The 22321-nt window shown below is 36.1% G+C and overlaps 1 long non-coding RNA gene across 2 annotated transcripts in view; it reads right to left on the bottom strand.

The window, feature by feature from the left end:
- LOC149132884 (uncharacterized) overlaps window positions 1–20861 on the bottom strand; it is a 43730-nt gene extending 22869 nt beyond the window's left edge. For both annotated transcript variants that reach the window (XR_016244116.1, XR_016244115.1), the window contains exons 1-2: window positions 20429–20861; window positions 13975–14195 (exon numbers count right to left, since the gene is read on the bottom strand). This is a non-coding gene — a long non-coding RNA (uncharacterized LOC149132884). The remainder of the gene's footprint in view (window positions 1–13974; window positions 14196–20428) is intronic.
- Window positions 20862–22321: the final 1460 nt, after the last annotated feature.

The raw sequence follows: 22321 nt of genomic DNA, 5'->3' as shown, positions 1-22321 counted from the left end.
CCTGTGGCCATCTGTGGATGTCAGAAAGCCTGCATCCCTTCCTTCATTGCGAATTCAATAGCAAAACATGGCTTCTGCATAGAAACCTCCATATTTTCTCTCAACGAAGGAGAAGAAGAAGAAAAATTACTACGGAGAAAGATTTTCTCTACCAACATAAACAATTTGAATGATCAACACTCGTTGATAAAAGGAAAGCCTGCGTATGTAGGTATATGCACTCTTATAAGTGAATGTATATATAGTGAATATATATGTGCTTATATGTATGCATATGTATGTCTGTATGTACCTATCTATCCATCTATTTATCTATCTATTTCTCTCTCTCTCTCTCTCTCTCTCTCTCTCTCTCTCTATATATATATATATATATATATATATATATATATATATTTGTTTATTGCCCACAGAGGCTAAACATAGAGGGGACAAATAAGGACAGACACAAGGATTAAGTTGATTACATCGACCCCAGTGCGTAACTGGTACTTATTTAATCGACTCTGAAAGGATGAAAGGCAAAGTCAACCTCGGCGGAATTTGAATTCAGAATGTAGAGGCAGACGAAATACCGTTAAGTATTTCGCCCGGCATGCTAATGATTCTGCCAGCTCGCCACCCTATATATATATGTATGTATATATTGTGTGTGTGCAAGTATGTATGTATGTATGCATATTGGCTAATGTATATATATGCATATATATGAACAGATCATCATGCATATACATATACACTTGTTGGAATGGACATGCACACACACACACTCACACACATACATGCACACAAATTCTATACGTTTTGATTGTATATGTGTATATATGAGTGTAAATGCATGCAATTACCAAATCAGCATTCTTAATACCTTAATACTTCTATAAGCAATTTCAACTTAGAGATTAATAGCTCTCCTCCAACCTTAGGTCTTAATTAAGTCTCCCCGTAATTAATATACTCATGCCAACCCCTTCACTGACTCATAACTGGACAGCCTCAAACTGTTCCACTTAAACACTTCATTTAGAAAATATATATCGAGGCATTTTCTCTTTTTTTTTCCCCCTTTTTTGCCCAAATTGCGATTCTCATTGCCAGCAGAATTGATGTGTCATATAATGTTTTCATACACACTTTTAGCTTATGACCAATTTCTTATGGGGGTCAATTGACCTCCACCTCCATCTCTCTTGTTTTCGTGTAGAATAATAAAGCACCCTCTATATTTAGTGACTAAATCGTTAATTACCTACTGTCAATAATTGTTGATGGCAATTATGAGTGTCGTACAAGAATCATCATCTGGAGCAACAACGCAAATTTTCTGGGTCTGGGGAAAAAAGTAAAAATAAATCGCTGTCGTCATCATCGTCATCATCACCAATAGCATTGTCGTCGTCATCGTCAACACCACTACTATCACTGTCAATATGATCATCATCTTCCTCATTTCTATTGTCAATATCATCATTATCACTGTCATCATCATTGTCATCATCATCATCATTGCCATCATCATCACCATCATCATCATCACCACCACCACCACCACTACCACCACCACCGCCACCACCACCATCACCACCACCACCACTATCAACATGATCACCATCTTCCCATCTCCATATTCATCAACATCACTGCTGTCATTGCCGTCATCGTCATCATTATCCTCATTATCAACATTATCATCGTCATCACTGCTATTGTCATCATCCTCATCATTATCATTGTCATTGTCATCAGCATCATCAGCATGATCTTCATTATCATCATCATCCCCACCATAATCATTATCATCATCAACACTATCACCACCACCACCAATACCATCATCAGTCTCATTATCATCATCAACATCATCATCATAATTATCATCTCCTTCACTATTGTTATTATTGAATTGCTCCAAACCATCCTTGATGCCATAATCTTATTACCAATGCATTCCAGACATGACAATCCTGTATTTTTATTTTATTATTTTTTTTGTCCTACACACAATGCATCCAGAACTTTATCGTTAAATATGTTGGTTTTTTTTTTATTGTTTTCTTTTTGTTTTTATAAGATAGCAATATGCGATCTAAAGATTTTGCTGCTGTTTCTAGCAGGCTGATAGATAGTGTAGTAACTAACCACCATCTCATTTACATTATCATAATCATCACCATCATCATCACCATCATCAACATCACCATCATCATCATCAACATCACCATCACCATCATCACTGTCATCATCATCATCATCACGATCATCATCATCATCATTGTCGTCGTCCCCTCCTCCTCTTCATCGCCATCATTACCATTATTATCATTACCATTAACCTCCTCATCTTCATCGTTATCATCACCACCATCACCGTCATCATCATCATCGTCATATAACCATTACCATTATCATTTTCATCATCACCGTCATCGTCATCATTATCATCACCATCATCATCACCATCACCATCATCATTGTGATCATCATCATCATCATTGTCGTTGTCCCCTCCTCCTCCTCATTATCGTCATCACCACCATCACCGTCATCATCATCATCGTCATATAACCATTACCATTACCATTTTCATCATCACCATCATCATCATAACCGTCATCATTGTCATCATTATCATCATCCCCATCATCCTCCTCATCGTCATCATCAGCATTAAATAAAGGTTGTCTGTCTGTCACATCGAAAAATTTACAAGATTTTATTTCATTTCTTTAAAATTCCAATTTCAAAATTTTGAAAATTCCACTTGGGTCAACTGTGTTTCTTTTCATCCTTGCGGGATCGATAAGCTAAGCGCCATATCTGAATGTACTGAAGAGCATAAAGAGGGAGGGCATCGAAGCATATTAGAAAATGTTGCGGACACGTGACAACATAAGATATTCTTGCTATTGTTGTTGTCTTTGTCGTCGTCATAGTAGTGGTAGTAATTGTTATTGTTGTTGTTGTTTTCTTCTTCTTCTTCTTCTTCTTCTTCTTAAGCAGGGCATTGTTATTTATTCAGAAATTACCGCCGCCACTATTATCATGATGATACTAAAATTAGCATGTCAAAGTTTTTAAAAAAAAGTGTTTTGTTCTTTGAAAGATTTCTAAATTCAAAGAAGTAAAAACAAAGTATAAAGAAAGAAAAAAAGAAAAAAAGAAAAGAAGAGAAAAGGGGGAAAAAGACAAGGGGGGGGAAAAAGCAAAAAAAAAAATGGAACCAGAACTACAATATTGTCTGTTTGAAATATTATTAATAATAATAATAATAATAATAATAATAATAATAATAGGAAGAAGAAGAAGAAGAAGAATGATAATAATAATAATAATGATGATGATGATGATGATAATAATTATGATAATAAACAAGAATAATAACTGCAACAATGATAATAATAATAACAATGATATAATAATAAGAAGAAAATAATAATGATAATAATAATAATAATGATGATGATGATGATGATGATGATGATGATAAGAAGAAGAAGAAGAAGAAGAAGAAGAAGAAGAAGAAGACGAAAAAGAAGAAGAGCAGCAACAACAACAACAACAACAATGACAAATGCAACAACAATAACATTAATAAAGATAATCATAATGTTAATAAGGTGTATGGACAATGCGTTGTTCTATCTCAGGAAATTAAGGCAGCCTTAAATTAGACTTCCTTGTTAAAGAACGCATCAAGAATAATACAAAAAATAAAAGAAAAGAAATATCAATAAGTTTCTTTTATTCAAGCAATTAAAAGAAAAATTATTATTTTATATTTATTATTGTATGTGTTGTTGTTGTTGTTGTTATTTCTTTTCTATTAAACATTCTTTTTTTTTTCATTTTTGCAGTAGGAAAAAAATATTTATTTGTTTAATAATAAATTTTTTTTTTATTCGCTCCCCCCCCCCCCCACCATATTTTTATATTTCGAATATTTTTCATTGTAATTAGGCAGACAGAGATATAACAAAAAAGAAAAAGAAAAACAAGATTGTATTGTTGTGATTATTCTCTTTCTCTAAGCTAGATAATGATCACTATGATGATGATGATGGCGGTGGTGGTGGTGGTGGTGGTGGTGGTGGTGGCGGTGGTGGTGGAGGTAGCAACGATGGTGAAGAGACGATCATACTGCAAACGTTGAGGAAAGAAATTGCAAGACTACAGAAGAAATAGCAGAATACTCGTTCCAGTGTATGAGTAAATAAATGCCTAACCATTTGTAGTATATTGTTGTATGAATGCGCATGTGCATATACATACATGCATACATATACATATACACACATACATATATATATTCACATGTACATACATATGTGTATACATATCCTTTAAGTTCATTTATGGAAAACATTTTGAAAACATATAAAAGTTCCTATTCTTATTTCTTTACTGCCCACAAGGAGTTACACACAGAGGGGACAAACAAGGACAGACAAACGGATGAAGTCAATTATATCGACCCCGGAGCGTAACTGGTACTTATTTAATCGACCCCCGAAAGGATGAAAGGCAAAGTGAACCTCCGCGAAATTTCAATTCAAAATGTGAAGTATTTCGCCCGGCGTGCTAACGTTTCATATTTCTTTACTGCCCACAAGGGGCTACACACAGAGGGAACAAACAAGGACAAACGGATTAAATCGATTATTAGACTGTATATTAGACTGTATATATATATATTAGACTGTATATTAGACTGTATACATATATATATATATATATATATATATATATATATATATATAAAATCAACAGATTAGATTCAGAGATGCTCAGTATAGAAAACACTTAGCTCTCAAATGATTTGAACTTACATTCTGAAACCATTTCCGAAGATAAGGTCTTTGAGGTAAAGAATGGCTATAAGAGGAATCAAGATGAGTAGATATGGAAATAATAATACAAATAAACAAGCAGAAGCACTTAGGCTTGATATATAAAATATAAATATAGATATACATGTAAATAGAGAGAAACAAAACAGAAGATATTCAGAAGATGATTATTCATGTATATACATCTAGATGTTTGTTCTTTTATTTTTTTTTCTACTCTAGGCGCACAGCCTGAAATTTTTGGGGAGGAGGCCAGTTGATTAGATCGACTCCAGTATGCAACTGGTACTTAATAAATCGACCCCGTAAGGATGAAAAGCAAAGTTGACCTAAGTGGAATTTGAACTCACTAGATATTTATATATATTAACAGAACTGATTTACAGAGAGCAAAGACACAGAAAATTAAGGGGAGAAAGTATGGTATTTTAATACAAATCTTAAATAATCTTCTTGTATTAAAATTCTTCTGTATCGACTCTTTGAATGTTCACAGATTTCCGCTTGTATATCCATGTGTGTGTGTGTCTGTGTCTGTTTGTCTGGCTGGCTGTCTGGCTGTATGTGTGTGAGTGGGTGTGTTTAAGCAATGCAGGTGTGAAATTAGGGAAATTGTGTAAGATGATCCTAATAAATAAAGACAAAGAAAAGATATTTTATCACCTTAAATAGGTTGCTTAATGCATCTATTATATTTTTGGAAAGCTTTCTTTATCTTTTGAGATAGAAAATAATCCAAAAGTTCAGAACAAGCCTATTATCATCAACCAAACACTTCAGAATGGTCCACCAAAGTCTTGGATTATTTTCTATCTTATATTTGATAAAGGAAAGCTTTCCCAAAATATAATAGAGGCGTTAAACAACCCATGGATGGTAATCCAGTATATTTTCTTTGTCTTTGTGTATTGGTATCACTTTACATATTTTTCATAATTTCTCACCTGCTTTGCTTGAAGAATTTCTTAAAAATAATTATGTCGGCACAGGTATGGCTGTGTGATAGAAAGATTGCATCCCAACAGCATGGTTCCAGGTTCAGTCCTGTTGCATGGCACCTTGGGCAAGTATTTTCTACTATATAGCCTTGAGCAGACCAAAACCTTGTGAGTGGATTTGGTAGACAGAAATTGAAAGAAGTGCATTGTAAATGTGTGTGTGTGTGTGGTGTGGGTTTTTTTTGTGTATGTATCTATGTGTCTGTCTCACCCACCACTTGACAACTGGTGTTGGTGTGTTTACATCCCTCGTCCTTGTAAATTACCGGGTCAGCAAAAAGAGGCCACTAGAATGGGTTCCAGACTTAAAGAAAAAATAAGCACTGGGGCTGATTCATTCAACTAAAAATTCTCCAAGGTGGTGCTCCAGCATGGCCACAGTCTAATGAATGAAACAAGTAAAGGATACAAATCAAAAATATATCCATATGTATGTGTGTGTGCATGCGCATGAGCATGTGTGTGCATGCGCATGAGCGTGTGTGTGCATGCTCGTGTGTGTGTGTGTGCATGTGTATGTGTGCACGTGTGTGTGCACATGTGTGTGTGCACGTGTGTCTGCCTGTGCGTGTGTGTGTGCATGTGTGCATGTGTGTATGTATATGTGAGTGTGCGTCTATGTGCTTATGTTTGTGTCTCAACACATGTTAAAACTTGTTGGTTAGTTCACGTCCATAACTTAGCAGTCGAACAAAGGAGACTGATGGATTAAGTACCAAACTTAAAAATAAGTATTTGAGTTTGATTTGTTTGACAAAAATCCTTCAAAGTGATGCTCTAGTATGACCACCACTCAATAACTGAAACTAGTAAAAGAATAAAAGAATAACAGAATAACAGAAGATCCATGCTGACATTTTTCATCGAGTGAAGCAGACACATCTCATTTCTTTCCAGCTTTCACCTCTCTTCTGTATTCAATACTCATCTTCTGTCACTCTGCAATAATGTTGATGATGACAATGACGACGTTGACGATGATGATGGTGGTGGTGGTGGTGGTGGTGGAGGTGGCGGTGGTTGTGAGGAGGTGGACGATGCTAACAACGATGGCAATGATGATGATGATGATGACAGCGATGATGATGGTTGTAACAATGATGAGGTTGTTACTGATGATGACAATGATGTTTATGATGATGACAACAGTGTCAATGACAATGGTGATGATGATGATGATGATGATGATGATGATGTTGATAATGGTGATGACGATGATGGTGATGATGATGATGATGATGTTGATGATAATGATGATGATGATGGTGATGATGGTGACAATGGTGATGGTGGTGATGGTGATGGTGATGATGGTGATGATGATGATGATGATGATGATGTTGATAATGGTGATGACGATGATGATGGTGGTGGTGGTGGTGGTGGTGGTGGTGATGAGATGATCATGATCATGATCATGATCATGAACTTGATGATGATGATGATGATGATGATGATGATGATGATGATGATGATGATGATGATGTTGATAATGGTGATGACGATGATGGTGATGATGATGATGATGATGTTGATGATAATGATGATGATGATGGTGATGATGGTGACAATGGTGATGGTGGTGATGGTGATGGTGATGATGATGATGGTGATGATGATGATGATGTTGATAATGGTGATGACGATGATGATGGTGGTGGTGGTGGTGGTGGTGGTGGTGGTGATGAGATGATCATGATCATGATCATGATCATGAACTTGATGATGATGATGATGATGATGATGATGATGATGATGATGATGATGATGATGATGGTGGTGGTGGTGGTGATGATGATGATGATTGTGATGATGACGGCGAGCATGCTGACAACGATGACCCTGACGATCATCATGATCGTCATGCTGACTACAACGGCGAGTACGACAACGACGAAAACAAGACCAAGAACAAGAAAAAAATAACAACAACAGCAACAACAACAAAAACAACAGCAACGATGAAGGTGATAATTATGACAATGATAACAATATGACAGAAGAGGTTTATGAGACAATTAAACATGTGAAGCAGCCATTTTTCTAATTGGATTGGTGTATCCAAAGCTGGGTATGTGGAAACCTTAGAGCTACTCCAAGATTATTGATTTGGCTAAATGGAATTATCAGTTGTAAGATATTATCCAAGACTGATTGAACAAGTTGAAACCAAACAAAATGAGTTGATCAAGAGATTCTTGCAGAAAATGACAATGTTATGAAATACACAGAAGCTGTCAGGGTTTGAAACCGAAAACCTATCAAGATTTTTATCATGTCTTCCAGCCAAACATTTATCAGTGATGTTTTTAATGTTGATTCAGTTACAATCTTTGTGTGTAATGCATGTGTGTGTGTGTGTGTGTATGTGTGTGCTGTGTGCTGTGTGTTGCGTATTAAAAGCTTCTGTAACTACTACAAACATCTACTTCTAATTCGATACTAGTAGTGTTATGTACCATAATTACGTATATACCTGCATGAAGAACAAAAACAAGGAACCACCATAGAATTTGTTTTATACATATTTCACCATCAGAAGAAGTGATAAAGCAATTTATCTTAATTTGTCTCATATTAACATTCTCATCATTTGGGACTGCAAAGTCAATTATCTGACACTTCCTATTCTCTTTGTCTACTACTACTAAATCAGGCCTTCTAGCTTCTATCACTCTATCGGTCTGGATGTTAAAATCCCACAATATCCTATATTTCTTACTTTCTAGCAGTTTGCTACGTTCATGTTCACGCCATTTATCAGTATGGTCAAATCTTAAGCTTTCAACCTACCTCCCAATGGATTACTTTCTCCTGGTTGTCATGTCTTTTCTTATATTCTTTCTGTGCCAGGATGCTACATTCACTTCCTGTATGAATAACTACTACTACTGCTGCTGCTGCTGCTGTTGCTGCTGCTGCTGCTACTACTACTACTACTACTACTACGCCGGGCAAAATGCTTAGCAGCATTTCGTCTGACTTTACGTTCTGAGTTCAAATTCCATCGAGGTCAACTTTGCCTTTCATCCATTTGGGGTTAATAAAAGAAGTACCAGTTAAACATTGGGGTTGATGTAATTGACTCATCCCCTCCTCCAAAAATGCTGAGTTTGTGGCAAAATTTGAAACCATTATTATTATTATTATTATTATTATTATTATTATTATTATTATCATTATCATCATCATCATCATCATCATCATCATTAATATTAGGGTTGCGAGCTGTCAGAATCGTTAGCACTCTGGGCAAAATCTTTAGCAGTATTTTGTCTGTCGTCACGTTCTGAGTTCAAATGTCACCAGAGTCGACTTTGCCTTTCATCCTTTTGGGGTCGATAAATTAAGTACCAGTTATACACTGGGGTCGATGTAATCGACTGGACCCCTTCCCAAAAATGTCAGGCCTTGTGACCCAGGAAGACATGGGACAAAGGATTAATGGCCAATTTAAAGACACTGAGCTTTACAAAGAAGATGACAGAGGTGTGGGATATGTGGGACATTGCTGATCCTAAATCTAAGGTGCTATGTAAAAAAACATTGGTGTGGGTGCTGGTGTCACATAAATAGCACTGATGTTTGTGTCATGTAAAATCACTGGTGATGGTGCCACGTGAAAAACACCCAGTACACTTTGTGAAGTGGTTGTTGTTAGAAAGGGCATCTAGCCATAGAAACCAAGCCAAAACAGGCTATGGAATCTGGTGCAGTTCCAGACCATGCCAGTTCCTCTCAAGGCATCCAACCCATGCCAGCAAGGAAAACAGATGTTAAATGTTGATGAACAGGACAATATAACATCCTCATAATTATCTAGTGTCCATATCTTATTATCTTTTACTTGTGTCAGCCATTGGACTGTAGCCATGCTGCAGCACTGCTTTCATATGTTTTTACTTGAACAAAAAAAACCTATACTGTCTTTCTGCATTTTCTTGAAGCTTTCTACTTATTCTATTGGTTTCTTTTGCTGAACTGCCAAGTTATGGAGATGTAAACAATCCAACACTAGTTGACAAGCAGCGGGAAACAGACACATACACAAATACACACACGCACACATAAAGACACACACACACACACACCTACACATACACTCAGACATATATATAATGGGACTGAATCTGGAACTATGTGGTTGGGAAAGCAAACTTCTTATTTCTTTATTACCCACAAGGGACTAAACGTAGAAGGGACAAACAAGGACAGACAAAGGGATTAAGTTGATTACATCGACCCCAGTGCATAACTGGTACTTAATTTATCGACCCCGAAAGGATGAAAAGCAAAGTTGACCCCGGCGGAATTTGAACTCAGAACGTAATGGCAGACGAAATACCGCTAAGCATTTCTCCCGGCGTGCTAACGATTCTGCCAGCTCACTGCCTTAGCAAACTTCTTACCACACAACCACACCTACACCCACATATATGTATAAAACAGGTGAAAAAATATCAGATTAACAATAATTTCGTCCATTCTATACTATACACATGCTGTATGAATAGTTATCAATTATGGAATGGAAATCCTCTTGGTCCCTTGTGAAGCATAGGGCCGGTTTCCTGGTTTCCATGGCGTATGTGTTCCCCCCTACCTGGACGGGACGCCAGTCCATCGCAGCGTTACTCAAGAAACAGGAAGAAAGAGTAAGAGAAAGTTGAGGTGAAAGAGTACAACAGGGGTCGCCCCCACCCCTTGCCGGAGCCTCGTGGAGCTTTAGGTGTTTTCGCTCAATAAACACACATAATACCCGCTCTGGGAATCGAAACCGTGATCCTCCAACCACAAGTTCGTTGCCCTAACCACTGGGCCATTGCGCCTCCACAGTTATCAATTATACAACTTCCTATTTATTTCCTGCTGTTACATAGCTGCTTTGCTTTTTGCCTTTCTTTTTTTTTCTTATCCAACAAGAAAACTGACACCATTCCAGTAGTAACCTTTAGAGACGGCTTATCACAATATGCCGGCTGATATGGTCAGAGACTACTTCTTTATCTTCCTCTTAACTCCCCCAACTCCACCCCCAACACATATGAACACACTTAGACTTTAATACCAGTTTTAATTGGTTTAAATTGGTCAATATTATGTATATATATATATATTGTTTCTGCTATGATGTTTTGTTCTGGTAGTAAGTCGACACGGCATTTGCCATGCTGCTTTGTCTTTCTTTGGTTGTGGTGGTGGTGATGGTAGTGGCGACGGTGGCGTTGGTGGGGTGGGGCAGGGGTGGGGGTGGTAGCAGTGGTAGCGGTTGTGGTGGTGGTGGTGGTGGCGGTAGTGGTAGCAGTGGTGGCAGCAGCAGTGGTGGTAGTGGCGTGGTTGGCAGTGGAAGTGATGGTGTTGGTGTTGGTGGTGGTGGTGGTGGTAGTGGTGGTGGTGAAGGCAGCTGTGGTGGTGGCGACGGCAGCATTGGTGGTGGTGGTGGCGGCAGCAGTCGTGGTCGTTGTCGTCATGATCGTTGTGGTGATGATGATGTTGATGACAATCATGAAGATCATAGTAACGATTGCGACGCTTTTGGTAGTGGCCGTGTATTGCAGATGGCATAGGAGGAGATGGTGGTGGGAATGGCAGTGGTAGCAATATGGTGGGGCAGGTTGGAGTGATGGCAGAGGCATGGCTGTTATTGTTTTGCCATTCTTCAACCCAAAATTATTCAGAATGTTGGTGCAGGTATGGCTGTGAGGTAAGAATTTTGCTTTCTAACCACATGGTTTCAGGTTCATTCCCACTACATGGCCCCTTGAGCAAGTGTTTTCTACCATAGCTTCAAGCTGATCAAAGCCTTGTGTGTGAATTTGGTAGATGGAAACTGAAAGAAGCCCACTGTATATATATATATATATATATATATTGTGTGTCTTTCTGATTGTGTTAGCAGTGGTGGTGGTGGTGGTAATGGTGGTAGAAACGGTGATGATGATGGTGATGGTGGAAATGGTGCTAATGGTGGTGGTGTAATGGTGGTGGTGGTATTGGTGGTGTTGGTGGTGGTAGTGGTAGTGTTGGTGGTGGTTGTAGTGGTGGTGGTGGTGGTGGTGGTGGTGGCAGAGGATGACTCTAATAATGATAATGATGATGATGATGATGACGATGATATGACACCGATGATGACGATGATGATGACGATGACAACAACGACGACGATGATGATGATTCTGGTGTCATGTGATGGCGTGTGTCATTAACCATAAACACTGTCTCTAAATGACAACAAAATAACCTTATAATATTCAATAATCCTCAACAATTACAGCCTGAAATCCTATTTAGAAGCAAAGAGAAAAAGGAAATATTGAAATACTACACCTTAATGGCTCGCTCGCTTATTAAAATTTCTTCTCTATACACGTGTTGTTTTTTTTAGTTTGTTTTTGTTTATGGTTTTTCTTGCTTTGCTTTCTTGGTTTTTCTTTTTTTTTTTCCTTTCTTTATTATTTTTTTTTTTTTTCCAATATTTTCCTCAGGAAGAGGGAGAATAAAGTCACGTCTACATCTTCTGATCTTCTCTCATCATATTTCATAATTGGCTTTATATCCTGACTCAGTTAAAATGTCTTTCTACATGGACACACACACACACACACACACACACACACACACACACAAATGCACGTGCATATAGAAATGTACACACACACATATACAAACACACACATATATGCACAATTATACTCACAAACACACACAAGCACACACACACACACACACACACACACACACACACACACACAAACACAGATCTATATATCCGTTTACTGTTGACTGTTGGAAAGGCGAATGCTCAATACCATCCTAGAGATTAACAGTATACATTTCATTTTGGTCAAGTCTGTATTTTGGTACCCAGAGCTTTACCTAAAGACTTTGTGTCCCCAAAGGCAAAACTCAACCAATATAAAATATCACACACACACACACACACACACACATATCCAAATTTAGGGAATGAAACTGATAAAATTCAGGCTACATGTTTCCTAGCTAGCAGAATCTCAAAAGTAGTAATTACAAAAATGAGGGATGCTACGCTGGCCACTCCTCAGGTCAAAGATACCTATATATAAGCACAGGTGTGGCTATGTAGTAAGAAGCTTGCTTCCCAACCACATGGTCCTGGGTTTAGTCCTACTGCATAGAACCTTGAGTAAAGTATCATCTACTATAGCCTTAGGCCACCCAAAGCCATAAGAGTGGATTTGGCAGACAGAAACTGAAAGAAGCCCATCGTATGTGTGTGTGTGTCTTTGTGTCTGGATTTGTCCCCACTACCATCGCTTGACAATTGGTGTTGATGTGTGTTTGCATCCTTGTAATTTAGTGGTTTGGCAAAAGAGACCAATACAATGAGCATGAAGCTTAAAATTAAATCCTGGGGTCGATTCATTTGACTAAAAATTCAAGGTAGAGCCCCAGCATGGCCACAGTCTAATGACTGAAACAAGTAAAAGTAAGAAATATATATATATATATGTATATTTCTTGTTCACCATGCAGTATTTTCCAAATACCAACATCAAACTGTGATACCACATGACCTTTCTTGACCAATCACATCCCACCTTCCAGTAATTACAATAGACTTTCCTCAGCTGTTCTCTCATTTAAATTTCCATTTTGATCCATGCATATATATATATATATAATAATAATAATAATAATAATAATAATAATAATAATAATAATAATAATAATAATAAATGGGAATAAAATCCAAAACTTACAGGGGAAAATTCAATTTAACAAAACTAAATCAAATTTCCCATATATATATATATATATCATCATCATCATCATCATCATCATTAATGCTTTTAATGTCTGATTTTCCATGGTTGCATGTCTTGAATGGAATTCAATGATGCAGGGTGATCTCCTTCCTGTCACCAACCCTCACCTGTTTCCAGGTAAAGTAATATTTCTCATTGGCCGGACATGTTTTCACGGAATAGTGAAAACAAATGATACCATTTGTAAGCCAGTGACACACACAACCATCATGCCATGGTGGGACACAAGAAAAGACAAGCTTTCACACACAGATGTATATGAGGTGGTATCAAAAGATTACTGGATTAGTCATGTTTAGTAAAAAAAAGTAGCTTATTTACCTAGGTTTTATCATCATCTCCTTCAAAATAGTCACCGTGCTTAGCAATACACCAGTCCCAGCATTCCTGTCACTTTTGGAATCTAACCTGGAAGCCATTTTCTGTAAGCAAGTCGAGAACCTTCTGTGATTGACCCTGGAGCTTGACAACGGTGTTAAAATGGTGAACTTTGTGCTGTATTTTCATCTTGGGGAAGAGATGGACGTCCACAAGTGCTAAATCTGGCAAATAAATCAAGTGCAGAAGTGATACCATTTTGTTTTGGGGAAGAAATTTACAAAAAACTCACCTCATATACATACATAAATACATACATACATACATGCATACATAAATGCATACATACATGCACACATACATACATACACACACACACACATACATACATACATACATACACTGGAACAGTAAAAATATGCAAGACTTTTCTCAAGTTCCAAATGGGAATTTGTCTGTGTTAACTACCACCCAAAGATGGAGCCTTGTATCTTTGTTGGAAACTGGCTCCCTCCTCAGTGGGGGATTTATAATAATTAAATAACAGAAGAGACATACATGAACACATACACGCATGGTGGACATCAATAAATAATGTAAAGTGAATGTAAATTTTATCAACATTTAAAAGAAAATATTAACTTAAAATTTTATAATAGTGACTCTAAGGAAATAATGTTTCCATAAAAATATGCAACAAATGTTAACAGGATTTTGAAGAGAATGTACCAAATTCTGAGAGTGTAAACAATTCTGACTTTGGTAATGAAATTAAGGTTGGATTAATTTCAGAAATCAAAAGAAAATGGAGGACATCTAAGTTTCTTGAAACTGTTGTTTTAGAATTTAATTTTAACACATAGAGAGTGAGTAAATCATAATAAATGTTTTAAAATATTCAGTTGAAGAATATGTGATTTTATTGACATTTTCTTTATAATTTTTGATAAAATTGTGAACAGACAGACTTCAAAGTGAATATATAACAGAAAAAAAACAACAGAATTTCTAGGAGCAGAATTCAGCAACTGTTAATGGGAGGAGGAGATAACTGGAATAAAACAAATGGATACACAAATGCTGCTTCTATATAACTTCAGGAAATTTTTAATTTAGTTTATAAATAATATAATGAAAATTGGCTATGTATAATTTTCGTTTAATTTTCTATTTTACAACAAAAAAGTAGATATCAATGGATCTTTCTATGATAAACATACATATACACACAAATCAGATAAACTGGCACTCCATCGGTTATGGCAACAAGGGTTCCAGTTGCTCTGAGCAACAGAGCAGCTTGCTCATGAAATTAATGTGTAAGTGGCTGAGCACTCCACAGAGCATGACACAGAATGTGACAAGGCTGACCCTTTGAAACAAATACAGGCACTACTCGTGTTTTGCCAGCTGAGTGGACTGGAGCAACATGAAATAAAGTGTTTTGCTCACGGACACAATGCACCACCAGGAATTGAACTCATGACCTTATTATCGCGGGCCGAATATCCTAACCACTAAGCCACATGCCTTCACCAAACAAACCAGATAAACTGGTGGGCTGTATGCACCTGGGTAAGTTGAAGAGAAAAACATAGTATACTTCAGATAAGATCACAATTTTTATTTGTAGATAACAAAATGACCAACAAAAAAGATTTTATTAAAATGATCATCTTCTAGCTACAAACTAATCCGCAACTTCCTGAACGAAAGATTTATAATGCCACACACACACACACACACACACACATATATATATATATATATATATATATATATATATATGTGTGTGTGTGTGTGTGTGTGTGTGTGTGTATATATCATACTAGCATGGAAGGCAGATGTTAAAAGATTATGCTGATAGTACATCTATATATATATGTATATCTATCTCTTTATCTATCTATCTAATTATCTATCTATGTATGAATATGAATACACACATACACACATGTATAAATATATGAACATATACATATGTACATATGCATATATATATTCATATGTTTATATGTGTGTGTGTATATATATATATATATATATATATATATATATATATATATATATATATATATATATATATATATATACATATATATATACACACACATACATACACACAAGCATCATCATCATTGTTTTATTGTTTCAATGTACAATTTTGATGCATGCATCACAGGGAGATTATTAAGGTAGATTTTGTCTTACCAGCTGCCTTCCCTGTCACCAACCATTATCAAGCAAGATATTATTTCCCACATAGCTAGATATGTCTTTGCAGCATATCAATAATGAATGATGTGGATTTACAATAATCTCACAACCACACACACACATGTACTTATATAGCTAAATCACAGGCTTCTTTTAGTTTCTGTCTGCCAAGTACATTCACAAGACTTTTACTGCCCAGAACTATATTAGAAGCCCAACATGCTTCGCTGGGATTGAACACAAAGTCATGTAGTTGGAAAGCAAATTCCTAAACCACACAGCCACGCTTCCATAAGAGTATGTGTGCATGTCTGTGTGTGTGTGTGTGTGTGTGTATGAAAACCCATCAAGCTAAGTAAAATCATAGTCATAGTGGCACACAAATGGCACCCATGCTGGTGGCACGTAAAAGTACCCATTGCACTCTTGGAATAGTTGGCGTGAGGAAGGGCATCCAGATGTAGAAAACCATGCCAAATCAGACTAGAGTCTGGTGCAGCCTTCCAGCTTACCAGCCCTGGTCAAACCATCCACCCCATGCCAGCATGGACAACAGATGTTAAATGGTGATGATGATGATATATATATATGTATGTATATTATATATAAACTTGTATGGCTATGTGGTAAGAAGTTTGCTTCCCAACCACAGGGTTCTGGGTTCAGTCCTACTGCATGGCACCTTGGGCAAATGTCTTCTACTATAGCCTCAGATCAACCTTGTGAGTAGAATAAGTACTAGTCTTACAAAGAATAAGTCCTGGATCGATTTGTTCAACAAAAGGCAGTGCTCCAGCATGGCTGCAGTCAAATGACTGAAACAAATAGAAGAATAAAAAAAGAATATATGTATATATATATATATATATATATATATCTTTTTCTATCTCGCTCTCTCTCTATGTATATATACACACATATATATCTTTATATTTGTATACATATATATATATATATATATATATATAATAATACAAAGAATATATATACATGTATACACACATATATGTACATACTTACATCTACATGTGTATATACATGCATATCAGGGTACAGGACGTTAGAACAATAAACTACAGACAACGGAACGAACACATAGGAAAACGGAAAGCCACTTGGAATATCCCTTCATCAGCTGTCTCTATTCTATCTAGACGTTTCGAAGATAAGACAGAACGTACTCTAGAAATATATATATATATCTTTATATTCATATATGTGTGTGTGTATGTGTGTCTGTGCATGTGCCTGTGTGTGTCTGTGTACTTAAATATCATTTTTACATCTATAATCTGATGCAAATAAAAAACACAAGCATTTAACGAAGTGAGTACATGTTAACTGAGTATTGTAAGCAAAGAAAGAGAAAAACATTCCAAAACTACGAAAAAAAAAACCTCAACAAAAACATAAATAAATACAAAAACATTCCCAGTTGTTTTTAATTTAATTATTTAGAATATAGATACCATAGCTAAGAACTATAAATGAGTTTCTATTCATTTTCATTATCAGGAATCTAATTAATGGTGAGAATACACCAACACTACTACCAATATTAAGAAGACCGTTAATAATAATATTAATAATAATAATAATGAGGAGAAGGAGAAGAAGAAGAAGAAGAAGAAGAAGAAGAAGAAGAAGAAGAAGAAGAAGAAGAAGAAGAAGAAGAAGAAGAAGAAGAAGAAGAAGAAGAAGAAGAAGAAGAATCTATATTATTATTATTATTATTATTATTATTATTATTATTATAACAACTATAATAATGTACATATATTTAGCAGTCTAGAAAAATGTATCTTCTTTCATTGGAAAAGGACAGAGAGAGAGAGAGAGAGAGGTAGAGAATGAGAGAAAGAAAGACAGAGAGAAAAAATGCTAAGCAAAAAAAAAAGAAAGAAAAAGAAGAAATCATCGAAAAGTTATTAATCTTTGATTTAAACGAGAGAGAGTTTACGAGCTGATACCGTGCTAGTGGAATCTTAGAATATACCATGTGATGTTTTAATGAACATGGTAATTACCGCTTCAGCAGATGCTGTGTATTTTTGGTAATTATTACAGTCTTTAATTCTAAATGTCAACTTTTAAATTCTATAGATTATTGGCTTTAAATTGAAAACATGTGTGATTAATTCAACATATTTTTTGTTTTGATTTTTTTTTTTTTTTTTTTGGTTTTGTTTTGAGACTCCAAGAAAAATGGTCTCATAGCATTTCTTCATTCCTTGGTTGGCTTTTTAAAAGCTTATGACATATTTCCATTTTCTGTTTCATCAGCAGAAATTCTGGTGTTGTTTCTTTTTTTTTTTTTTTTTTTTCTATTCTTTATTGGTTTCATGCTGGGAAACTGCCCTTTAGGGTTATGCTTGATCCTATTGATCTTAATAGATATTCCTCGAAGGTATTTATTTGATTGATATCTGATTTTCAGACTGCTAAGTCAAAGTTCTCACCAGCAAACATAAACACACACATGCACACACACACACACACACACACACACACACACACACACACACACACACACACACACACACACACACACACACATGTAGGTTATGAGAGGTAATGGTGTCAATAAGACCCAAAGGTGTCAGGTAATGCTGAGTAAGTGCTATGGATAGACCATAGTTAAGCTCCAGGTTCAATGATTATGCGAACAAGGACTCCAAGATAGGTCATATATTAGCATGCATTTATATATATATATATTTGTTTTTTCTTGTTTCAGTCATTTGACTGCAGCCATGCTGGAGCACTGCCTTGAGTTGAGCAAATCGACCCCAGGACCTATTCTTTGTAAGCCTAGTACTTATTTAATCAATATCTTTTGCCGAACCACTAAGTTACGGGGTCATAAGCACACCAGCATCGGTTGAGAAGCAATGTTGGGGGGACAAACACAGACATACAAACATATACACACACACACACACACACACACACACACACACACACACACACACACATATATATATATATATATATATATCATATTTACTCTTGTATAAGGATCACTGAGAAGCTGCATGGCCTAGTCATTAGTGTATTCGCCTAGTGATCGTATGATCATGAGTTCAATTCCTGGTGGCACATTGTTTTCTTGAGCAAGACACTTTATTTCCCATTGCCCCAGTCTACTTAGCTGGCAAAAAAGAGTAGTACCTGTATTTCAAAGAACCAGGCTTGTCACACGGAGTCTCTCTGAGAACTATGTTAAGGGTATACATGTCCGTGGAGTGCTCCACCACTTGCATGTTAATTTCAAGAACAGGTTGTTCCATCAATCAAATGAACTGGAACACTCGTCAACATAACCCACAAAGAACCAGGCATAAGTCACACTATTTTATGCTTGAATTTAACAGAAAAAAATCTGGAGTTTGACTTATATACAAAAGGACAAAGTTTGAATATGAAAGGGAAAAATTTTCTACTTAGATTTCATTCTAAATCAGAAGAGTGTGACTAATACACAAGTAAATATGATATCTAGTTTTTTGTGTACTGTGCTGAGTATATAATTACTGGAGTTTTAGAATCACTACATTGCATGCTTAAATGTGTTGTAAGGGAACAGAAAGGGTTCGTGATAAACAGGGAATGCGACTGTAAAAACTCTATTTCAAAAATACTCATCAAACCCCCCAATCCAGCATGGATACGCAGATATAGAGTAACGATAATGAGGATAATGATAATCATGATGAAAGTGATGGTAATGGTGACTGATGATTGTGGTGGTGGTGGTGGTGGTGGTGGTGGCGGTGGTGGTGGTGGTGGTGGTGGTGGTGGTGGTGATGAAGATGATCATGATGATCATGATGACAATGACAATGATTTTGATGATGATGATGATGATGATGGTGGTGGTGGTGGTGGTGGTGGTGGTGGTGGTACTTGATTAAGATGCAACACAGTAAGAGAAATCTTAAATCCATGTAATTATGAAGTAGACATCTTACACCCTCACCCATCTGTAGAAAAAATTTTCTTTATTAGTTTTTATACTAGTAAGTTATTTGGATATCAAATATAATGCTCAACTTATTCAAAACTGGTAAACAACTGATTATACAGTAAAAAGCATCACATACTTGAGAAGAAAAATTAATCAAAATATATCCGTACGTACAGCATGAAAATTTCATTCAGGTATTGGTATCTGTAATAGTAAGTTGTGCAATATATATCTAAGACTGACTTTTTTGATTATTTAAAGATAGATACATACCTCATACACACTCATTCTGCAACATTTTTTTTCTTGACTTTAACCCTCCAATGCGGATTATAGGCCACTTATAATTGAATTCCAAGTCGCATAATTTTTCACTTCTGTACTTATACTCTGCCATGAATGTCCCCCTTTCTCTAGTTCCTTTTGTGTTGATCTACACCATGAGTTCTTAGGCCTGCCTTTCTTTGTATATCTATCCGGATTCCACTGTAAAGCACTTTTCGTTACATTTGGTGTGTCTTTTCTAATTGTGCTACCAATCCACTTCCACTTTTTCTTAAATATTTTCTCCCTAATAAAACTTGATTTGTTCTTTGCCATAGCTCCATATTTCTATGCGTTCGGGCCATCTAATATTAAGTATACTACGCAAGCATCTGCAACATACATAAAGCAAATCATATATGCTTATCAAGGAATGTTTGGAGCTTAAAGAAGAAAATTATGAATATTAGCTGGGTAATAAAAGACAGTGCCACTTTCTATTTGGATATTTTTGAGAAGTGCCCAGAATTCCTCATGGTAGAATATAATATTGCCAAGCAAGAGATAAAAAAAAGAAAAGAATAAAGTCTTGCTCAGTAGATAAAATGCGATAATGCTTAGATAAAGACATCTAAATCGATTTATAATGAAAACTTAGCCAAATTTGCTAACAGGATAGTTACCTTCAGATGATGTTGTAATGCTCAGATAACAGCAAGATATTAATGAATGACAAACAATCATTCAGCAGGTCACAGTCAAGTATTTAAATGAATTGACCAATTAAAACGAAAGGCTCCTAATTATTTGACCTCAAACAGCTGAACTATAGTTAAAGATCTTCCATCTTCCACTATGCCATCTTTTATTCAGATATACTGTATCAATAGCTACATTATCTAATGAATCTTATGAAGCTAGTATGATTTGATCCGAAGGAGAAAACTTAGCTGCTATTTCTAGCAGGTAAAACACTATTTAGAGGCTTCCTCATTGTATTGGCTGTGTGTACATATTTCCACTGATGTTCTATGAGTTACATCTGGCTTTGTGTATGTGTGTGTGTTACATTCAATTGTGTGTGCATATGTATTACATTCAATTATGTGTATGTACATCACTTAGTTGTGGGTATGTGTTAGTTGTGACACATCGACTCTTGTAATTTCTTTAAATACTTTCTACACAAAATCTAATTTAAAACTATACTAAGAATTTAGTATAGTCTTGTAATTCTGTTTTTATCTATTTAGTTTTTTTTTTTCTGCAGTGGGGCGGGAGGGTGTGAGTGAAAAATTTGGATTAGAAAGAATTGGAAAGAGAGGGGGGAGTGGAGGAGAGAGAGACAGGAGAGAGACAGACAGGAGAGAGAGAGACAGGAGAGAGAGAGACAGGAGAGAGAGAGACAGGAGAGAGAGAGACAGGAGAGAGAGAGAGACAGGAGAGAGAGAGACAGGAGAGAGAGAGACAGGAGAGAGAGAGACAGGAGAGAGAGAGACAGGAGAGAGAGAGACAGGAGAGAGAGAGAGAAAGAAAGGGGATGAAATCAGAAAATGAGAGACGCAGGTACATACATATATGTACGTATGTATATGTATATATGTATACACATGTATATATGCACATATGAACACATGAACATATACGCAGAGAGAGAGAGAGAGAGAGATAGAGAGAGAGAGAGAGAGAGAGAGAAAGGAAGGAAGAGGATAAAATGAGTGAAAAGAGAGAGATTCGAGATTATTGTCTCTGGTGAAAGTGTTTGAGTAATTCAATGATGTGGATGAATCAAGAATTGCAATAACATGACACAGAAACTATTATTATTGTTGTTGTTGTTGTTTATTCATTAATTAAGCTGTTAATAAGCAAAATTGACCAGGCTTTTTTTTTTTTTTTTTT

This window comes from Octopus bimaculoides, chromosome 13, assembly GCF_046866305.1.
Source record: "Octopus bimaculoides isolate indiv1 chromosome 13, ASM4686630v1, whole genome shotgun sequence".
Taxonomy (NCBI): Eukaryota; Metazoa; Mollusca; class Cephalopoda; order Octopoda; family Octopodidae; genus Octopus; species Octopus bimaculoides.
Note: the sequence above shows the minus strand (reverse complement) of the source record. Positions and strands in the feature narration are given on the sequence as shown.